The sequence below is a fragment of the Lagopus muta genome, chromosome Z (genome assembly GCF_023343835.1).
Source record: "Lagopus muta isolate bLagMut1 chromosome Z, bLagMut1 primary, whole genome shotgun sequence".
NCBI lineage: Eukaryota > Metazoa > Chordata > Aves > Galliformes > Phasianidae > Lagopus > Lagopus muta.
Window position 1 is genome coordinate 56,912,750 of NC_064472.1, and position 23,237 is coordinate 56,935,986.

The window sequence follows — 23,237 nt, forward strand, 5'->3', positions numbered from 1 at the left end:
AACAGGCTGGGTATGTGGAGTACTGGAAGGAAATCATTTAGCTTAAAAGAATGGGATGGGGAATAGGCTTCAGGCAGAGAGCTGCTTGTTTGTGTTGGCATTGAGTGTAAAACTGGCGCTGCTTTGTTCACACCCACAAAGTTTTGTGAGTGTACACAGTAGAGCAGTTCAGCTCTTAATCTGAATCATGAAACAGCTTCAGCTGGATAGTTTTCACGTTTTGCTCCATCTTCTGGATGAGAGTAGCATAAGCTGTTCTACCTACTGGAACCTCTTCAAACTCATCTACTTCCTACTTCAGAAGTGAAGAGGATTTCCTTTCCAAAAGCTCTGAAGTCACAAGCTATGATAATATAGTCACCTGTGCCTTTTCAGCATGTAATTGAGCATTCTTCTAATCTCTGCAGAGAGCTGGGTGCATAGCTGCTGGATCCCCAGGGACTGGCACATGAAGTACAGGGCATAAGCCAGCAAGCAGAAAATGGCGATCAGCCTAATCTGACCAAAAGGATTCCGGACAATTTTTGCTGCTCTGGTTTTCAACTGTGAGCACCCTTTTCCAGTAATCTTGGTCCTTTGTTTAGGAAATGGTCCTGTGTCCAGGACAATCAATGCCCAATGGTTCTGTGTCCAGGAGAAGGCCAGCTGTCTCCCAGGGGACATCTTTATCAGTGACATTGATGACGGAATTGGCTGCATTCTCGGCAAGTTTGCTGATGACACCAAGCTGAGTGGTGCAGTTGACACGGTGGAAGGAAGGAATGCCATTCAGAGGGACCTCAACAGAATCTAAAGCTGGTCCATACAGACTGGAAGGAGTAGTTCTTGAGAGCTGCCCTGCAGAGAAGGACCTGTGGTTCCTGGTGAATGAAAAAGCTTAACATGAGTCAGCAGTGTGCTGTTGCTGCTTGGAAGGCCAGTGGTATCCTGGACTCCATCAGAAAAGGGATGGACAGCAGGGACAGCAGGGAGGCCTCTGCTTTTATGAGGCCCCACTGGAGTATGCATCCAGGTTTGGAGCCCTCAATACAATGAAGACATGGAACTGTTGGAGAGAGTCCAGAGGTCAGCCACAGAGATGATTAGGGGGCTGGAGCACTTCCCCTACAAAGACAGGCTGAGGGAGCTGGGCTTGTTCAGCATGGAGAAGAGAAGGCTGTGGGGTGTCCTCATTGCAGCCTTTCAATCTAAAGGGAGCCTACAAACAGGAGGGGAGTCAGCTCTTTGAAAGGGTAGATAATGGCAGGACAAGGGGAAATGGCTTTAAGTTGAAGGAGGAAAGATTTAGGTTAGATATCAGGGGAACTTCTTTACTATGAGAGTGGTGAGGTGCTGGAACAGAGAGAGGCTGTGGATGCCCCTTCCCTGGTGGAGTTCAAGGCCAGGTTGGATGGGGCCCTGGGGAGTCTGGTCTAGTATTAGATATGGAGGTCACTGTCCCTGCATGTGGCGGGGGGGTTGGAGGTGATCCTTGAGGTCCCTTCCAACCCAAGCCATGCTATGATTCTATGAAAAAGGTAATTGCCTTTTTGTGACTTCTAACCTATCAAGCAAGACATCCACCTGACTTCCACTGAGTAGTTGATGACAATGCTGAACAAGGAACTGTTATGAGTTTTGACCGCAGTTTCAAATAACGTAGGTGGCAGATTCAAAAACTGATGTCCATCCAGTCCCAGGACTACTGGCACCTGTGCACACCAGTACCAAGCTTAGTTGTTTTCTTATTTTTCCTGAAGCTGCTGCTGAGTCTAGTGGGACCTATGCCTGTTTTCTCTGGCACCACTGGCTGGAGGAGGGGACAAAGCTCCAGACCGTGCAGCTTTCTGGGGACTTAGCTTAAAAGAGTTGGGAAGAAGGCTGTTGATCAGGTGCAGTGACCCTTCAGAAAACATTCTGCTCACATTATTCCCCAAGAACTATCTCTTCTACTCTGTTCTCTGAAGTAAATGTACTGTCAGTATTTTTCATTGTCATCTCAGGTGGCCCTTTGACATCTGTAGCAAGGCAGGATGATTTCTATGCAAAACAGTAATACATCCCCACCTGGATCAGTCACTCTGCCTTTTCTGCTCAGATCTGTGTCCAGGCAAAGGGAATTAAAGGAAAATTTGTCTCCTTGCTGTGGGTAGGGAGAAGTGGGGGAGAGCACTGTTGTTGAGAATGCCTTCTACTTTCTTCACAGCTGTGGTAGCAGAGCCTGAGTGGACTAGACTGAGTGGACTGAGTGGACTGAGTGGACCTGACTCTAATCGTACAGTTCTTAATAATGAGACATTTCTCATTTCCCAGGAGGTAGCAGTCCACCTGGTACTGTTTTCTTGCGTTTGTACCTATCTCAACCTTCAAATGCAGAGTTGCTGCATGGTTTGATCCATGTCTAGAGGAAATATATTTGCAAACCCACTGATCATTTGTGTGAACCTTATCACCACCTGAAGAGATGCAGTAGCCATGGGGCAGCTCACCCTTTGCAAATGATGTGTATAAGAGGCAAACAGTCTGGAATGGTCCTGCTACTACATTAAAGGAGTAATCTCTTCAGGGTTTAGTCCCTCTACTGGCTGCAGGGGCTGAACCCTGTCCTGAGGGTGCTTCCAAGGGCAGACCTGGCACTGTGCTTTGATTTTAAGTGGACTGCAGGAAAAGGCAGGTCCTGTGCCTCCTCCTGCTCTTCCATGCGTTTTTCATTTCTTTGGCAGATACGTGGACCCTAATGCCCAGGTGCTGGATGAGGCATTTGTCTGTAACAGTAACATGCTGTTCAAGGAGCCTTTTTCCATCATCCCCAAGGAAAACTTGCAAGCCTGTGGTAATAGAGGCAACATGAGAGGAGTCACTGAATATAACAGTGGTGGAGGGTTTGCAGAATTGCCTTTCAACTAGGGGCAGAGAAGCAAACACCAAAGATCTCTACTCTTTTTGCTCCCCAGAAGTGCCTCACGGAGCAGATAATAAAGGTGACCATTGCATCAAGGCTTGCAGTTGCGATAGTAGGAATTTATACTGCATTTTACAGCCTTTTTGGACTGTCAAAGCCCTGGTTGAAGCCTCACGCTGAAGTACTAGCAGTATGGCTGGTCAAGAACCGGAGGGGCCTTCCCAGGCTTTATGCACTGCTCTGTGCTTGCAGTGTGATCTTCCTCTCATCACCTGGTCTCCCTTCTGTTGTGTCTCACTAGCCTCTGCTGTCTCTCTTCAGTGTTATGCCTGAATGACTGACCTCTTCCTTGAACTCTAACAGTTTCATGTTTGATTTATGAAGTAACTCAGAGATGCATCACTAAACACAGCGCAGTTAATGATTACAAGGTCTAATATTCCTCTCAGCCTGCTAATTACAGCTCCCCAGTACCAAAGGGGCAAGAAGAAACATGGCACTGGCAGCCATTACATGAGCACTGCACATACCATCAAACACAGGAGACAGGGGTAGGCCGTGGTGCAGCATGTATATGATATCTAGCTGGAAGGTGTAGGGAAAAGTACAGGTAAGTGCATGAGTGTGATGCACAGAGGGTCTGTGTGCCAGACAGGCATTCAGAGGGGAGATGTGAACTACTAGCAGTAGTCCTGTTGGAGAGCATTTTTCCCACAGAAGAAGCAGGGACTAGCTGAGAATTCCTGGGAGGCAGATGCACCACGGTGGGAGGATGACATCACCAACTGCAATTGTGCATTATCTTTTAGAGTTGTGGTTGATTTGAAGCTTGTTTCCTAGTCACCTGAGAAATCCATTTCCAAGACAACAACAAAATGCATCAGACAGATGGCTTAGTAATTTCAAAGCCTCTCCAGAGAAATGAAGTGTCACCATAAGCTTGCACTGTCTTGGCATTAGAATGAATGAGATCTCATCATCTGCAATAGCTGTATGTTAGAGGAACATGGTGTAGGCTGGACACTTGTAGATATTCTGATGGTCCCCACTGGCATAGCTTCATGATTCTCAGATTATCACCCTATCTCAAAATCACATTCTGAGCCAATGTTAAATGACTTGCTTTGTGTAGATGTTTTCTCTGCATCATCTTCTTCAAACCATGTTCTCATCTACTGTATATCCACTAAGAAGAGTAAGGACATAGTGGGCAATCTAATAGTGTATGTTCTGCTTGGGGTGACATGAAGAGAATAAGTCATGGGCATGGATGAGTACCTCATTTTTCTCAGCCAGGGATAAGGATAAACAGAAAATTATTAGACATTATGTTGTTGTGTGGCCTAAATAACCAGCTGCAGATAAGTATTTTGGCCAAAATATGCGTCTGACAAGGATCGCATTTGTCAAGCTTCAGATGTGCACGTAAACTCCTTTATTTATTATTTTTTTGTTCTGTTTTCTTTTGCTTTGGAGAAGGAGTCTGCATATGCTGCTTGTTGGATTTAGGGAGTTGGATTTAGGAAACTGGGGTGGGCTCACAATTGCTCCCTTAAAAATAACTGCCCAAGAAGGGAGTGAAGCTGTGAAACAGCAACAATATCCCATAACTCTAGAATGGATAATAGGTCTAAAGCCTGTAATGCAGTCTTCTGGAACTCTGTATGTCATCCTATAACACTCCAGTTTTGCTATTACAGAAGGCAGACGGCACTTATTGGCTGGTGCAAGATTTAAGAAAAATTAATGGAACAGTTCTCAAGCAACAACCCCATCGTTCCTATCTCTATGTTTTAATGAGTCTGATCCCACAAAAACATAAATGTTTCAGTGTAATAGGCTTAAAAGATGCTTTCTGGACCTGTGTTTTAGACTCAGAGAGTTGAGATCCTTTTGCCTTTGAATGAGAGGGCCCAGATCGGGACGAAGGCAGTAATATAGTGACGTGTAGAATCAAACCCTGTACCCGTAAAGCAGTTATAAAGCAGGCGTGTTTTAATCAGTGTTGTGCAGACACTGGGTGCAAGGGGGATCATTCCTCCTAACTTGCACACCAGCAAGCATAAGTGTTACAGATTTATAAGCAGATCTTATACATATTCAGAAGATTCATCTACATATTCATTGCTTTCCAGGAACTGATTTACATGCCGTCCCCCACTCTGACGCGTGCGCAGTCCATAGCAAGGGTCTCCCTCTGGTGGTCGTGGGGATGAAGTCAGAAGTCTTCCTCGGTCTGACCTTTTACCTTACAATAGCTCCCCCATCCAAACAGGTCAAAACCAGTTGCTTTAGGCTGTTCTCCCCTTATGTTTGCACAGTTCCTTTGGTCCTGACTGCAAAGAGGTCAGCGTGTCCCACTGATCTTCCCTTATTGTTCTTCTAAGTTTAGTATACTTAATCCTTATGTGAGTGGCTCAATTTACCTCATTCCTGATCTCAATTCTCCCTTTTTTAAACCTAGCAAAGTCTTTTGCTAAATGATCCCATTTTGAGAAAGGAAATTCCTAAAATAACTTCCATTCTCCATCTTTGCCGTAGTCTCTTTTTCTTCCAGTCTTCATAGCTATCTCCCAACCCTTACAAAGCCACAACATAAATCTCAAAGTTATACACATCAAAACAAGTAGGGAAAATAGTATAACAAGGTTGTTTCAACTGTACAAAATCGGGTAGCCAACTAGTTAAGTTTTTCTACAATTCAGTACAGCCAAAGGAAGTATCATCTAACTTGGTGGAGTACTTTAGTATGTTCCCATATGGTTTGCAGATCAGTTTCTATTCTATGGGTCTCATCTATGTAAGCGCAGCAGCTCTGATTAATAATTGCACAAACTCCCCCTTCTTTTGCAGTTAATAGATCTAGCGCCATCCTATTCTGCAGCACTACCTTACTTACCATTGACACTTCTATTTGTAATGCTAGTATTGTGTCTGTAGTTGCATTTTCTATTATCTCCAAAGTAGCTGAAATGTTAACTACTGTCTTTTCTAATTCGCTTACTCCCAAGAACAGGATAAACTACCTAGCAAAGTTATGGAAGCTGGTCAGTTTTCTTCTATGAAGGGGTTATTTACACATTTCATCGTCTTCCAAGGAGTTCAAAGTATCCTGGGAGGAGGAACTGTTCCACTGAAAAAGGAATTATGTAGCACTAAATATCCCCATACACAATGTCCTCTCCAGTTCCTCAGTAGGGTCCTCCTTGCCTGTCCATCATCACAAAGCACCACAACCCTGGTCCCAAGGGGCACTTTTCTGACCCTTTATAAAAGGCAGTATTAAAGAAAGGGTCATCTATTTCATCCTTCCTTGGACCCTCGAGATTACAAAACTGTACTCCATCCTGAAGAGATACATTAAATTCCCCTACACTTATTGATCTACCTGTACCATTTCTCCTAAGTATTGTAATATTATGATCTGCCCAAAGTTGTAAATTAAATTTAGGTCCCTTTATTTCTATAGTCATATCTTAATCTGTGCACCTACATCTACCTCCTGCCTTGCTCCATAGTGTCCAATTTGTAGACGGAATCCCATGTTGAGGGAGTTCCATCCCTCCATCTCTTTGCAAGGCATTGCACACCCAACAATTCGAAATATTCAACCCAAGTGAGATTTTCTGTCATTTGTATAAAAGCATTATCCTGCAAAGCTAAAGCAAGTTCTACAAACACTATTTGCAAGAAATAATATATTCATGTTGCCTTCGTAAGTTTGAGCTTAAGAGGTTCCTTCTCTGCAACAGTCCACAGTGGTCGATCAGTCCTTCCTCCTTCAGTGCTGTGTGAGTAGTCAGAAGCACTTGATAGGTCCCTTCCCTTCTTGGTTCCAAAGGTGAATCTGAGAGAGATTTAACATAGACATAGTTGCCTGGTAATACATTGTGCATTGGACCATCCAGGCCCGTGATCCTGTACCAGGTACCATTTTCTCAATTTTCTTTAACTGCTTTGCCAAGCTGACCGTATACTCACTCAACACCTCAACCCCCACCTGTAAAGAACCAATTTCCATAAAATACTGAGGGGCATAACAATGTGTCCAGACAAGCGTGCACCCATCTATCAGCTTGCTCTCTTCCCTTCTAAATCAATTAGATCCCTTCCTCTTTAGAATACTGTACAGGTTCTGACTCAGCTTCAGAGACTTTAAGTTTACCGTCTGGAATTAAAGCCCTCTTCAACTGCCTGTTCTGCCACCTGACCCACCATCTTAGTTCCAGTTTCCTGTACAGTGTTACCCTTCTGATGTCCTTTACAATGTATAATAGCCACGCTCTTCAGTAGATTTACATCATGCTGTTTTCCTTGGGTGTGCAATCCTTGCTCTTTCCAGATGGTACTGTGAGCATGTAGCACCCCAAATATGTAATTAGCATATGTAATATAAGTAAGGCTCTCGTCCAGGCAGTTATTTCAGCCTTCTGAGGGAAAGTCCCCTCAGGTAATGGTTGTGCTTCGATTATCTTGTCAGTTGCAGCTACTGCATTTCCTTACGGTTTCCTTGTCCCACAAAACTGCTGTCAGTACATCAGCTGTCCTCTGCATCTTCTAAGGGTTTGTCCTTCAGGTCCGACTGGCTGGAATATGCAGCTTCAGTTGTTTCAAAGCAGTCGTGAAATGCTGGTTCTCCAGGAGTTCTGCTAAGGAAAGATACTGGGTTGACAATATTAGTTACAATTATTTCTACATCATCCTGCCTTACCAGGATGGCTGGGTATTTCAGGAACCTTTGGAGTGAGAGCCAGTGCCCTCTTTTTACCTACAATACAGCAGACACTGTATGAGATATTATTCGTTGGCCTAGCATAACTTCACTGGCTTCTTGAATGTTGAGTACCAGCGCAGCCACCGCCCTCAAGCACCCCGGCCATTCCTTACTCACTTCATCAAGCTGTCTGGAGAAGTGTGCCACTGCCCTTTGATAGAGTCCATGGCTCTGGGCAAGGACTCCCAGGGCTATTCCTTGTTTTGTATGCGAGAACAGCCAGAAGGGATCAGCCATGTCTGTAGCCCCAAAGCAGGGGGCCTTCACAAGTTCTTCTTTCAGCTGGGGGATGCCCTCCTTGCTTCCCATTTCATATAATATTTTGGCTTTACCAACAGTCCGTAGCTGTGTATCCACAGTCAGCCCCATCCTGTCATTCCTGGGAGCGTACGGAGTTCCTTGGCAGGTTGTGGCTCAGGGGTTTGGCACATGGCTTCTTTCCTGACAGTCCTTAAGGTTTCAAGTCCAGCTGTAATCTCATATCCCAAATACGTCACTTGCTATGGAGTTATTTGTGCTTCTGTTGAGAAACTCGATAATCATTTAAACCAAGACATTCAGCAAACTCACAGTCCATTGCACACAGTCCTCTTTTGCTTCTGTGGCAACTACGTACTGCAGTAAAGTTCTACCTTGGGTTGGAGGAACCCAATCTCAGGTTCACGAGTTGAGCAGCTCTCAAAAATCATTGAGCTGTTCTCACAACCCAGGGTAAGACTGTCCAGGTTAACTGAGTCTTTTCTCCCCATATTGGAGTTTTCCTGTTCAAAGGCAAATAACCTTTGGCCAAACCAGGCAGAAAAGGCGTCTTTCAAATCCAGAAGGTAAACTCCAACTACTAATTCCTTAACTTGGTTAATGAAGTGTATGTTGTCACCACTGCTATTTACTTGCCCTCAAATCTTGTACAAACTACAGTATTGCTATAGTTGGATTGTATTTGGATTCATATTCAGTTAGTAATTCAGACTCAAAAAAATAAAAAAAAAGAATAAATCAAATCTTTTATCCTTCTACAGTCACAAAGCCTCAAAGGGCACTGCTTTATCCTGAACTGGGCTAACTTTTGCTTTTAACTTAACTTCTGTTGAGGGCTGCAGTTTTGGCTCTGCCAGGTATCCGTGATACCCACACTCCTAAGCTGACCTTATTTAAGATTTCTGTAACTTCTGGGGCTACAACCTTGTTTTTCCCAGTTTGTGTTAAAGGCAGACTTACAATTTCCAATCAGTTAATAGTGTTTGATCCTTAGCACCAGTTTTATTGAATTTAATCTCTGCATTCATTTGTTCTAATAAATCTTGCCAGAGTAGCCTGGCATGTACAAGAATTTATGTATTCCTACTTGTTTTCTCAGCCTTTTTCTCCATTTTTTTTTCTACATTTAGTTGATCCCCAAAAGTAAGCCTTTTCTTACTATGCAGTAGCTCCTACTACTATTACAAAATCCCTGCTCTCCTAGCTGCAATTTAACCAGTGGATCTGCTAGGGTAAAATTCCCAGGTTCTGATCCTTCAGGTTTGCAATCAGAGATGGTTCCCTCTCACTCAGCTTGGTAAGATTTCTCCACCAGTGTCCCATTTCCCTGCAGTTTTCCCACTGCTTTCATTCCAGTGGGGCAGTGCCTTCCCTGGGCTCTTCCAGCCCCCTATCTCTGAGTAGATCTCTGGATCCTACCACCCTGCTCTAGTGCCACAGTAACAGCTGCTGTTATTCCTGATTTCCTTACTTTCTCTGTTTCTCAATCTGTTTTTTGTTTGTTTGTTTGTTTGCTGTTGTTTTTTGTTATTCCTTCATGTCGCTCACCTCCCTTCAGTCCTGACTTCCCTGTCACACCCTTCTCATCTTTGCCATCCTCAACCAGCGTCCTTCCCAAAATTTTCGCTTTCCAAACTCTCATAATTACATCAGCTACTAACATCATACTTCAATTTCATGTCCTCCTCTCCAGAAGCTTCCAGTGCAAACACTGGGATTTCAGGTTCCCTAGATGCCTGCAGATGAAGGCTATTCTCACTTCCAGTGCCCTACGCTCCCTACCTCCCCCTTTGCAAGTAATGCTGTTTACAGCAGCAGTCTCTGTCCCCGGCTCACTCTCTCACACCAAGTTCTGCTCCAGGGGGCGGTGCAGGGGGGTTGCTCTCTTGCCAGCGCAGATAAACTCACTTTTTCTTTAACCCTTTTTCTTTTGTATGTTATTCCACTATTTGTACTCTCAATTCTACTTCTGTATACCATTAACAATTTCTTACACCATCAAAACAGTTTTCACATTCCATTCAGAACCCACAAATGAAACAACACAGTTCTTCAGTTTCCAAAAACCCTTAATACCATATAACTTTCCCCTAACACTCCATATTGTTCATTTATAAACACCTCGCCACAGAAACAGCACTCACACACCTCAACACAAACAGAACACAGTATTACATAAATGAGTCGACAGTCATTCCCCAAATGGGCCGGGCATCTCTCTATGGATTCATCATCCCCATTCATAAATTCATACAAAAACATAAAGACAGACAGACAGACAACAATCATCGTTACGCTCCGCACTCACACTGCAGCTGTGCCATGCCTCAAGCATTCAACACATTCGCTCGCAGTCACACATAATGCCAGCTTTACAATTTGCCAAAGCAGAGCTCGGACTCCTTTCGAGTGCTTTGATGGCAGTTACTCAAATACACGGTACCGAACACACGCAACAGGTGGTGATAGCAGTACAATCTGTGATTCCCAGTATGATGGCCACAAGAATCCAAGTAGTAGTTTAACAAAATACCTGATGTTACCAATCCCTGCGTACGACTTACGGGTCCCCTTTGTAGGAACTCCCCGAGGAGTTTTCCTACCCCAGCCGGCAACCAACCCAAGCTGTGAGCTCACTCTCCCAGGGGCAGCAGCAGTGGCTGTACCCAGCGTAGGACGTCTCCACACGGCTTACGGGTCCCCTCATTCCATACACATACCTGGTCCGCCAATGGATGGTCCTTGTCTGCTCCCACAGCGATCGGGTGAGGAAGGGGAGTCCTTCCGAGAAATCTCGGGGTGCGCTGAAGGCGTCCCCCTTCTCAACCGGTCCTGCAGCCGAGCAGAGGTTGTCCCATCTGGGGTGCCAAAATTGACTTGCGGAATCAAACCCTATAACCACACAGTAGTTATAAAGCAGGTATGTTGTAATCAGTGCTGCGCAGACACTGGGTGCAAGGGGGATCATTCCTCCTAACTTGCACACCAGCAAGCATAAGTGTTACAGATTTATAAGCACATCTTATACATATTCAGAAGATTCATCTACATATTCATTGCTTTCCGGGAACTGATTTACATGCTGCCCCCCACTCTGACGCGTGCGCAGTCCATAGCAAGGGTCTCCCTCTGGTGGTCGTGGGGATGAAGTCAGAAGTCTTCCTCGGTCTGACCTTTTACCTTACAATAGCTCCCCCATCCAAACAGGTCAAAACCAGTAGCTTTAGGCTGTTCTCCCCTTATGTTTGCACAGTTCCTTTGGTCCTGACTGCAAAGAGGTCAGCATGTCCCACTGATCTTCCCTTATTGTTCTTCTAAATTTAGTATATTTAACCCTTATGTGAGTGGCTTGATTTACCCAATTCCTGATCTGAGTAGGAGGACTGTTTTACCACAAGTGTTCATGGAATCACCTAATTTATTTGGACAACTGCTGGAGAAAGTTTTGGAAAAGTTTCAGGATGAAGAGGGGGTAAAGCTGTTAGAGTATGTGGGTGATTTGCTGATTTGTGGAACAGAGGAATCCAAATTAAAAGAGACTACAAGTAAATTCCTGAATTTATTGGGGAACACAGGTTAAGGGTGTTTAAAAATAAACTGCAGTATGTGGAAAGAGAAGTCAGATACTTTGGGTATGTAATTTCTGTAGGGAAATGGAGAATTCTGAAAAAATTCAGGACATTGTGCAGCTTCCTCTGCCCAGGACAAAGAGGGAGTTGTGAAAGTTTCTAGGTCTAATTGCATGCTGTAGATTATGCATAGAAGCATACATACCAAAAAAAAAACAACCCAAAAACAAAAACAAAAAAAAACACAAATATCTCAAACTATTAGAGGGAAAACCCAACATATTAAAATGGACAAAAGAGAAAAAATAATTAGTAGAAGTACTGAAATGAAATGGGACTTAATCGCAGCACCTGGGTTAGAACTGCCTGCCTTAAAGGAACCATTTCACCTTTTTTTAACTGTCATTGAAGAAGCTGCTTTAGGAGTTCTAACACAAGAGTAGGAAGATAAAAGAAAACCTATTGCATACTTGCCTAAGCTATCAGACCCTGTATCTGGAGGTCAGCCCATATGTGTCCAGGTGATAGTAGCAACTGCCTTATTGGTAGAAGAGAGTATGTGTGTACCCTTTGGGAGTGTAAGGAAATTGTTGAGTTGTTGATTTTATGTGTTTCCCACCCCTCCTGAAGAGATTGCTGCACTTTGAGGCATGATCATTAAAAACAAACAAAAAAAAGAATCCGCTCTTCAACCTCTTGGAAAAGCACAGTGCCAAAACCTCCCCCGTGGAGCTGGAGTGGGCATAGAACAATTGGTCCAGCTTAGAGGGAGTCGTGGATTGCATAAATTCTCTCCACAAGTAAACTTGCATGGGGGAGGGAAAGGGAAAATCAATCATTTGTGCAGCTCTAGGAGCTGCTCTTGCTGCTGCTGTAGAGATTCGCATTGAACAGCACATGGCAGAAACCCAAATTGTTCAGTCCTTGCAGGAATTGGTTATACACCTGCAGGACCAAGTAGAAGATCTTAGGGGACAGTCAGAAAAAGAACATTCAAATGTCCTGCTTCAGCAAGTCCTTAGAGAAAATTGTGTCAAGAGAAATGAGAGGGAGTTCCTCAGGTAGTGACTTCTATCCAGGAGAAAATCTGGGGGATGTGAGAGCCCAAAAAGACAAATCAGAAAACCTGGTGACCCTTCTCTGCCCTTTGATAGAAACTGGGCATGCATATGAAGAGAGTGAAGGTGGGTATTCAGATGTTAGTATCAAGGAGGTCACCTATTCTGAAAGATTTTGGTCACACTCCTAGGGAATCAGAGACAGAGTATGTATGGAAAGTGCCACTGACAGGGAGAACAGATCCTGTTAACTGAAAAGGAATCAGAGGGTTATTGGGGACCTGGAATACTTTTCACCACTGGCAACCACTGTGCCCCGTAGTTCCTTACTCAAAGAAATGCTTACTGGGATGATTACTCCCCAGGACAACTGATGTTGATTGATTTGCTGCACATTGGTCCTGTTCCTTTAAGAGCCTCTTAACAAATACATCTGAAAGGCTCAAAGATGATCAGGGGAAAATGTATCAAATTAACCATCTGGATTTCACCCACCTTCCAACATTTGGGACCAGGAAAGTTATTGTTGTTTTCTTTTCCAGTTATGCTCTCTCTAACCTTGGTTCCTCTGGAAGTGGGAAGTTCTCTCTCTTTTGTTTTCCAGATGCTAACAAATGCTGATCCTGTTGCTGTACCTCACATGTTCCCTTCTCACCCTGCTCCTTTCTCTGGGATCCCCAGGGACATTATGATAATTAATGTCACTGTTTCGGACAGGCATATTCTTCAGATTAATTTTTGTAATTACTTATGCTGACCCTATCACATTCACTGGCTGGTCACAGTGCCCATATTGGGCATACTGGGCGTATGGGACTGAATTCTAATTCTAACAGAGGCTTAACCCTTTCTACCATGGTTAAGCACAGTGATGAAATATATTCAGGAAATGAATGGGGCCAAGATAGTGCTGGCTGACTCCCGCAACTCTGGGGAGATGCAGAACAAAAAGTAGGGTGCTGGATGCAACAAGTGATCTATGTGCATTGCAGCACCCCTGTAATTTTCCCTGTCAGCACTGGGAACCAATGGGCAGTTCTTTTCTAATGTATTATCTCAATGGGAAAGAATTAGCATAAAAGACCACCAGTTAATTGTAGATGCACTTGCCATAACTCAAAATCATGTCTTCCTAAGCTATTAGTTGTAGAAGGTAAAGGAAACGCTCTACCCGCTGAAATTTGAAGGATGATTTGGGACAGTGCAAACAAATTTGAGAGAGAATTTCAATCTTAGTGGCATCTAGTTAATTTTACTCATCCTGTTAATAACTTTGCCACAGCTTTTGTCCTAACAATGTGCAATGCTTCAGTACATACCGTGTACCCAATCATTGCACTGGGACTGAATCACAATGGGGTTCTGCCCTACCTATTGGAACACAGAGTACAGGCTCAACAGAATGGAAACAAATGACAAACTGTTGATGTTAGTTCATGTGCTGTATGGGAACAGGGAGGATTTATTTGTGAGAGTAATACCATCAAGACTCAAGACATTTGTCTCGACACTGAGCAAAATATTTGCCATTTTTAGAGGTATCCCAATAAGACCCTTGAAATAGTGCTCATTTATATTGGAAAAGGATGTGTGTGCATGAGGACCTCTTACAATTTTATACTCGTAGGTAATATTACTGTAGATACAAGCAATCGTTCAAATGTCTGTTTGTAACTTCACTAACATTATGGGGTGTGATTTTAATTATTCAGTGCCAGTTACATCATATTAGTTCAATTATACATCAATCCAAGATTTGCCACCTGTCTCAATTGGAATTAATCTTGCTTAGGTAGAAAAATTATTGCAACATGACTATCTGTAGCAACATTTCTGTACCACCTTTCTTGTGGGATCAGGAAAGCCAAGGTGCAGGCAGAACTCAACTTGGGCAAGGGATGTAAAAAACAATAGGAAGACATTCGACAGGTACATTGGCCAGAAGAGACAGGCCAAAGTGAGTGTACCGCCTTTGGTAAATGTAAAAGGAGAACTGGCTTCAACAGACAAAGAGAAGGCTGAGGTACTGAATGAGTTCTTTGCCTCGACCTTCACTGGCGGCCTGGGTGAGTTCCAGTACTTCTCATGTTCCTGAGCCCTGCATCCCTAAACCTCCAGGTGGGGACCAGGGTGGTTCAACACGGCAAAGTGCAGAGTTTTGCACTTGGGCCAGAGGAGTCCCAGGCATCCATACAGACTAGAAGGAGCGGTCCTTGAGAGCAGCCGTGCAGAAAAGGACCTGGGGGTCTTGACAGATGAAAAGCTTAACATGAGCCAGCAGCGTGCCCGCACAGCTCAGAAGGCAAATGGTATCCTGGATCCATCAGAAGAGGGGTGGCCAGCAGGGACAGGGAGGTGATTGTCCCCCTCTACTCTGCTCCTGTGAGGCCCCATCTGGAGTACTGTGTCCAAGTGTGGAGCCAGCAGTACAAGAAAGACAGGGAGCTGTTGGAGAAGGTCCAGAGGAGAGCCACCAAGATGATCAGGGGACTGGAGCACCTCCCTATGAAGACAGGCTGAGGGAGCTGGGCTTGTTCAGCGTGGAGAAAAGAGCACTGTGGGGTGACCTCATTGCAGCCTTTCAGTACCTAAAGGGAGCATACAAAGAGGAGGGGAATCAATTCTTTGAAAGGGTTGGTAACTGCAGGACAAGGGGAAATGGTTTTAAGTTGAAGGAGTGAAGATTTAGGTTGGATGTCAGGGGGAAGTTCTTTACTGTGAGAGTGGTGAGGTGCTGGAACAGGCTGCCCAGAGAGGTTGTGGATGCCCTGTCTATGGAGGTGTTCAAGGCCAGGTTGGATGGTGCCCTGGGTAGCCTGGTTTAGCATTAAATGTGGAGGTTGGTGGCCCTGCATGTGGCAGGGGGTTGGAGATTCATGATTCTTGAGGTCCCAACCCTTCCAACCCTGGCCATTCTGTGATTCTGTGTTTATTGCTTGTAATCATATTTATGTGAAAGTCTGGCACATGCTGAGACGACTGGCCCAGCTCGAAATACGCAAGGAATCTGAAAGTTGGCCTAGGTATTAGATTACTTTTCCTAACTTTTTCTAGCCTCCTGGTGATCCATGGGTAAGGTAAGTTCTGTTGTGCGCATTGGCAGCATTCACATTTTGCTCCTTTGCTTTTGTGTGATTTTAACATGTATCTTTCCCTTCTCCCCTCATTCCTCTTAATCTTTTTTTCTTGAAACCACCATGGGACAGTGATAGCAAGCTTTGCTCCGTTGGATGGTGTGAGAAGCGAGAATAATGCTTGGCTCAAAGTTTGTTCAGAGGCAGCCATCTGAGACATGAGAAGCTGGAGAATGCTTGGCTCAAAGCCTGTTCAGCAGCACCCATCCAAGCCATGACCTGCCCAACAAGTTTTTGAAGTTAATGGCTGACTACCATGAGCAAAGTGGTAAGAGGACAGATGTGCTGTTCCTCCTGATGAACAAAAATGTGGGTACCCCGACAGCTACCATCACTGTGGTGGACAGGACACGATGCCCCTGATAATTGGGGTAGTCAGGCCCGAATAGTTCTGAGGAAGAATAGGGAATCCCATTTGCCAAAAAGCAGCCATGTAAGCCAGTGAGATGTCACTGACCAACCTGCCGCCTCCCTATGGACCAGTGAGGCATTGCCAGGTTCCCTGGTGGTGACTATCCCTGCTCTGTAAACTGTTTGCTAAAATTTCTTTCTCTACTATCACTGACTTCCCCATCTTCCCCACATCCCTTAGTAGCTTAGAACCTGTAATGCTGATTATGCTCTAAGATTTACCACCTGTTCATACTGGGCTGAACCATACAAGGGTGAAGAAATTGTTATTCTTAACAATCAATACATATATTAGAGTATGGAGAACAGCAAGATGATTAGTTTTGATAAATTATTATTATCAATCATCACGCCAGGTTAGTAAGGTACTTTTCTTATATTAAAAATATTTCATAGTCTAGTTCAAAAACAAAAAAGGGTAAAAGAAAAAGAGGGGGAATTGTGAGAGGTGGATTGTGTTTTTGCAGTGGAAATTTCCAGTATTTCTGTATGTAGCATAGGATAAGCTGCCTGTCACAAAGGAAGTTGCTGAATAGAGTAAAGTTGAGACTGGGGCGTTCTGACCTAGGTAAAATTGGCACAGGCACTAGGTAAGGCAATTGTGTGCAGTAGGGCAAGCACAGAACAGAACTGGTGTGCAGGTTGTTGAAAATATTGTCCTCATCATTATAAGAAGTGCAGAACGTACCCAAAGACAACGGGTTGGTAGCAGACATTGTATGGAAGCATAACATAGCTACAGCATCAGAAGATTGTGAACTCAACTAGTGAGTGACTTTACCTGCATCACACCCAGGCTACATAATAGAATGGATTTCACTGACTGGTTATGCAATTTCTCCCTTGTCAGTAGTGGGTTGTGCGCCCATCATTGCAATAATGAATAAACTGCTCTTCACAGAGATCTTTGCCTGATCTGTGATGAGAAATTTTTGATCTTGAGCGTGTTTCTCACATAGCAGTAACACCGCGTAACAGTGTGGCTGTTCTGCAGGGATAACTGGCTATTCTGAACTTTCTAATCTTCCTTGCTAATCATGGAAAGCTTAGGCACTCATTGCTGCTGGAATTACAGAGAAAGCATAGATTTGTCTGGTTCTAATGGAGCTGACCAAGAATTTGATTACTGTTTCAGAAAGGGTACTGGATGCAAGCTTGAGAGTACTTTGCAGTCAGAGGTAAAGGTGTGATATGGAAGTAAAAACAAACAATATGTGAGAAGATTGTCGTGAAGATCTAGGCAAAAAGAGTAAAAAATGAAAAAGGACGCAGAAAAGAAAGCAAAAAGCACAAAGTGTCCTGTTAGAAGCTGTGGATGGCACGAGGAAAGAACCCATCCTCAGGATGAGCAGGGATATATCCTGAACAAAACAAGGGCTAAGCTGAAGAGCAAAAAAATCAGACTGCCCATTGAAACAAGCATGAAGAAAATGACCAGTTATTAACTTCATCAGTTATAACAAAGTTGTTCATTAATCAGGAAATGTTCGGGTATGTATTGCAATGCAAGTCTCCAGACAAAAGAACAGAGCACCCTGAAAGGCAGCCTTATTAGTGTATGTACAGAAAGATTTGTTGCTGTGAGACAAAGTAACTGTAATGCTAAGATGGAAATGACAGGCCACCACAGGCCTCCCATATTGGAGAAGGGGTTTATGTCTGCCTTTTGAGATACACAGTTCTGGGAAAACTGGTGCTTCTTGCTGTTGCAGAGAGGATATACATACATAGAAGGGAGGAGACGATGGCAGCATCTTAGCTTTTATCCAGGTGTTCTTACTGGCATCAGCCAACCCTGCCCAGTTGCCTCTCATCCCTTCCCGTCAGAGCTCAGCAGTAAGAGTAATTCTGCTTGCTGACATGTTTAAGGAATATAGCACAGGATGTGTCCTAAGAACAAGCAGGACTGGGGTCTGTTAGATGTCATAATACCCCTTTAGCAATGGGCTGGGATTGGGTACACCAGTGGCCAACTTAATGACAGTTTTAGCCCTGGGCTGGTTAGTGGGCTTTCACTGGGAGGAAGGGTGAAACCTGCATGATGGAGTCTGCCTCACTAGTTGAAGGAGGGACCTATAAAAACAGGTATGAATGTCTGCAGGAGCTGTCACAGACAGATGGAAATGGTACCACGATTTAACTGGATCTTACTTTCCAATCCAAGCCAAGGTGGAAAATGACTGAAAAGAACAGTTTGTGGACTGGGAGATGACAGTGGAAAAACAGTGCAGTGTGACCATCTGGGAAATGAACTCTGCACAAACTGCAGTCTCAGCTCTGGCAAATGTTCAGATGCCATCATGCAAACAGTGAAATCAGACAATTAACTATGTGGTAAGTTGAAATGACTTGAAAAAAATTGAGACATCTTGCAAAAATTCAGTAAAACAAAATGCAGGTTGTAAATGCAAACAGCTCTTCCATCATCAGAAGCAAAACGGGAACCTGGTAATTGATTCAAAGATATTGGCAAAAATGATGCAGCTGAAGCCTATTTTTCCAAAATAAGGTATAGACTCCTCCCCTGGAAATGAGATTTTCCACCAGCAGTCTACCTCCAGCCAGGAGTCTTCCTTCAGCTCCCAGGGGCACATGCTAGTCTCGGCAGGCACCCAGCTGTGAGGGTAATTGAGCAGTGCAGCAGAGCAGGTTTGGGATTTACAGCAGTCAAAGGCTTTAAAATGAGATTAGATAGCTCTTTAAAATCAACTGTAATCCAGAGTCAAAAGAAAATGCTATTGCTGGATGAATTTTCTCTAAGAGTTTAACAGGCAAAGGAAATGCAACAAGCAAACTGCCACTGCTGCCTAGCGTTGTTTTGGCAAGTCCTGACCATGCTGTTGGGGCCTGGTGACTGTCACAGCTGGGAAAAGGAACAATTCCATGCTACGTGCCAATCATGGCCTACCACTAAAGCTTCCTTAGACAGGGCTTTGAAGTTTCCCAGTGCCAGACCGAAAATCAGACAAGAGCTGGGCTTGATAAGACATTCCTCTATATTTACAGAGATACCAACAGTCCTGCACACCATCATGAGTGCATCCCATTAGAGAAAAGGCTGTTAACTCTCTCCCTTCCTGGTTGGTGAAAGTGAGTGATTGATAGAATGCTTCATGCATAAAACATGAGCATTTAAGCATTTACATAAATGTAATAACTCACATTTAAGAGTTGGACTTTTATTTCTAATTAGTTAGGAATTGTTCATTAGAAACAAAACTGTATTGGAAAGAGGATATCAGGAAGAGATCAAACTTTCAGATGAAGTTAGGCCTGATAAATTCTAAAAAATATTCCTAGTGGGCATTTTTCAGTGTGGGAATAGAGGGTCCGAAGTAGGTTTTCCGTCATGAGAATAGCCAATGTATGCTTTTTTCAATTACTACTGTCAAGAATATAGGTTACAACTATTACTAATTCCAGGTTTGCTTTGAAAGAGCTGAATCTGGACTACTGTAACTATTTGGGAAGCACTGAACACAAAATGTGCACATCAACACATGCACAGGCTGTGATGCGTCATGCATGCCCATCTCTGACCTCTGTGGTGTAAAATGGCACTGGAGTAAGCTTCAGAAAGACTGTGCAGTGCCAACGGTCACAAAGAACTTGTGTGTAGCTGGAAATGGTGCCCAAATCAACCAGGACACCACATCTCAACAATACCTGCCCTCCTGCTGCCTTTAGTCTGTCTTTTCTCTCCTTAAACACTAGTGCTTGTTCCTTTTTCCTCTGCAATTAATTAGCAGAAAAGTATTTATTCACTTTGAGGGGAAAAAAAAAATCTTCCTCAGCCTGCTGTGTGTTTAAGATATCTGTAAATCTCCTGAACAAATTGTTTCAAGGTCTATACTGAATGTGGGATTTAGTGCACTAAAATGAAGGAAAAGTTTAATGGAAAAGTGTGGTATGAGCCAACCATGACCTTGCTCTATGTATAAAGCTTAAAAATGTGTAATCGTTTAAGAGTATAACTTTTGTGCTTTGGCAATCATGATATTGTGCTGCATCCGTAATTAGGAAAATGGTAAAGGACATACAAGGAAGGACACTTGATAAGGGAAACCAGGATGTACCAGATGCTCATTAAGCAAGACTAAAACTGCTTTGTTTATTATTAGCAAATGTTAGGAAAAACAATAAATCTGTCTTGTATAAAATGCAAAGTCATACAAGTAGGTGGTAATCATGTGTATAAATATGTTAAGGATTGTGGAATAAAGATGATGATAGCAAGACATTCATATTGAACGTGTGGCTTGTCCTTCTGCGCTGACTAAACAATACAGCAACAACTGAAGTCTTAAATCCTTATGGAAAATAACTATTACGGCTTCTACATATGTCTGTGCGTCTGTTTATTCAACAGCTCCCCAGCAAAGCTGGATACTCTTAGTCCTGGCATGTCAATGACATCGATGTGGGAATCTAGTGCACCCTCAGCAAGTTTGCTGACCACACCAAGCTGAGTGGTGCGGTTGACATGGTGGAAGGAAGGGATGCCATTCAGAGGGACCTCGACAGGCTGGAAAGGGGCCTAGGTGAACCTGATGAGGTTCAACACGGCAAAGTGCAGAGTTTTGCACTCGGGCCAGAGGAGTCCCAGGCATCCATACAGCCTGGAAGGAGCAGTACTTAAGAGCAGCCCTGCAGAGAAGGACCAGGGGGTCTTGATAGATGAAAAGCTTAACATGAGCCAGCAGCGTGCCCGCACAGCTCAGAAGGCAAATGGTATCCTGGATCCATCAGGAGAGGGGTGGCCAGCAGGGACAGGGAGGTGATTGTCCCCCTCTACTCTGCTCTTGTGAGGCCCCATCTGGAATACCAATACAAGAGGAGGTCTGAGGTCTGGAGCCAGCAGTACAAGAAAGACAGGGAGCTGTTGGAGAAGGTCTAGAAGAGGGCCATGAAGATGATCAGGGGACTGGAGCACCTCCCCTATAAAGACAGGTTGAGGGAGCTGGGCTTGTTTAACCTGGAGAAAAGAAGGCTGTGGGGTGACCTCATTGCAGCCTTTCAATACCTAAAAGGAGCATACAAAGAGGAGGGGAATCAACTCCTTGAATCGGTAGATAACAGCAGGACAAGGGGAAATGGTTTTAAGTTGAGGGACGGAGGGTTTAAGCTGGATGTCAGGGGGAAATTCTTTACAGGGAGAGTGGTGAGGTGCTGGAACAGGCTGCCCAGAGAGGTTGTGGATGCCCCGTCCCTAGAGGTGTTCAAGGCCAGGTTGGATGGGGCCCTGGGCAGCCTGGTCTGGTATTAAATGGGGAGGTTGGTGGCCCTGCATGTGGCAGGGGGCTTGGAGATTCATGATCCTTGAGGTCCCTTCCAACCCTGGCCATTCTGTGATTCTGTGATTCTGTGAACCTTTGCTATGGAGCATGTTGCCTCGCATTGCCCAGGCCATGCTCTCATCATCATCCCAGATGTAATGGCTATGCCACTGAGAAAGGGCACATGTTGCCCTTCATCAGAGAACCTACAAGGAGTGGGTCTGAGGAGCATGGGACAAGACCTTCCTGTGCAGCCATCCCTATGGTACAAGAAGGAAGGTTGGCCTTACTTGCTGTTATCTTATCCATGGCTATACTGCTTTAAATGCTAGTATGTCTTCACTCTTCAGAAGGCATGGTATTTCTGTGTTGATACTTGCTGAGCTCTTGTGTCTGGTTCCAGTAAGGCCAGAGCTGGAGTCTTCTAGGGCTGCTAACCTTTTGTCCTGCAGCTCAGTTGGCTACTAGTTTCTGTTGCATTAACCACAAGAAATAAAGATAATCATAATTAAAAACTCAATAAAACGGGTGGTGCCATCTACTGGGAAATGGTGTTTTTACTTTTTGATCCATAGATAGGACCAGGGAACAGTAAAGCAGTCTTACAGCAGGAAGGGGCAGTAAGAAATGATTCAGTTTTCAGACTTGGAATATTTTGGACCTGGAAGTATTCATCCTGCTGCAGCAAAATGGATATTAAATGCCCTGCAGCTGTGACAGACAGATGCAGGATGTTTAGAAGGTAGGGGATAGTAGGGGAAAGCATTGAGTATGAAAAACAGCTTATAGAGAGAATCTCTGCTGTGTTTTTACCCAATGTATTTTTCAAAAAACTGGACAGAACACTCATAAAACATGGTATACTCTTGTCACCAAAATCTGCCTTGGAACCTAAAGCATCTGAAGAGCAGAGAGCTCTGGAGCCTCAGGAGAGACTTTTTGGAGACCATCCTCAAATATCCAAACATCATGGTACTGGTGTTGCCATAGTTTTGGTTATGAATCAGTTTGATTTGGTATGCTCAGCAGGCCACTGTGTCCTACTCAGCAGCAATTTCTCTTCTGTATTCATATACATAAAACACATAAACAAACATTCAGTCAGGCTTTGCTGAAGCACCTATACACAGTTTATAGATGCTTTAACAAGCCAATGTGTCTGGACTAATTATGCCTCCATTTAATTTAGTGGGAGTTTCATCTCTGCAATCTGTGTGAGAATTAAAATGAATGCCTTGGAAACACACATTTTGAACTGTAAATCCTCTCTTTGTAATGTTTGGAATCCTACTCCATGCCTGCATGAATTGCTAGCAGCTTTTGTATAACAAGAAAAAAAACAACTTTGTAATATTTCAAAAATCCAGAATTTTTTTAGATGAGTCCTGTTCTGCTCAGTTTGGTTTGGACAGATGAGATCATCAGGGCCATTTAAATTCTTAAGTATACTTTGCAGGACAGATCTGGGACACTTTCAGAACCAAACATGCACTTTGGATGCTGGCTGAAGGGTGATTATGGCAGAGAAGGTTGGAGGGACACTCCAAATACTAAGCTACTTGAATGAAATGCAGACCTGTTAACACGAAGGCCTTAAGAGCAATTTTTCCCATGATCTCAGAATGGCTTGAGTTTGAAGAGACCTCAAATCCCACCCAGTTCCAACCCCTTGCCACAGGCAGGGCTGCTCCCACCAGCTCAGCTGCGCAGGGCCCCATACAACCTGGCCTTGAGCACGTGCAGGGATGGAGAACCACAGCTTCTCTGGGCAGCTGTGCCAGGGCCTCACCACCTCTGGGTAAAAAAAATTCCTCCTGACATTTAACCTAAATCTCTTCCAGTTTAAAACCATTCCCTCTTGTCAGTACCAGACCAC

At 44.0% G+C, this 23,237-nt stretch overlaps 1 long non-coding RNA gene across 1 annotated transcript in view; it reads left to right on the forward strand.

The window, feature by feature from the left end:
- Nucleotides 1-20,308, forward strand: part of LOC125686700 (uncharacterized) — a 67,660-nt gene extending 47,352 nt beyond the window's left edge. Inside the window, exon 7 of the long non-coding RNA XR_007373870.1 lies at nucleotides 15,747-20,308. This is a non-coding gene — a long non-coding RNA (uncharacterized LOC125686700). The remainder of the gene's footprint in view (nucleotides 1-15,746) is intronic.
- The last annotated feature ends 2,929 nt before the right edge of the window (nucleotides 20,309-23,237 follow it).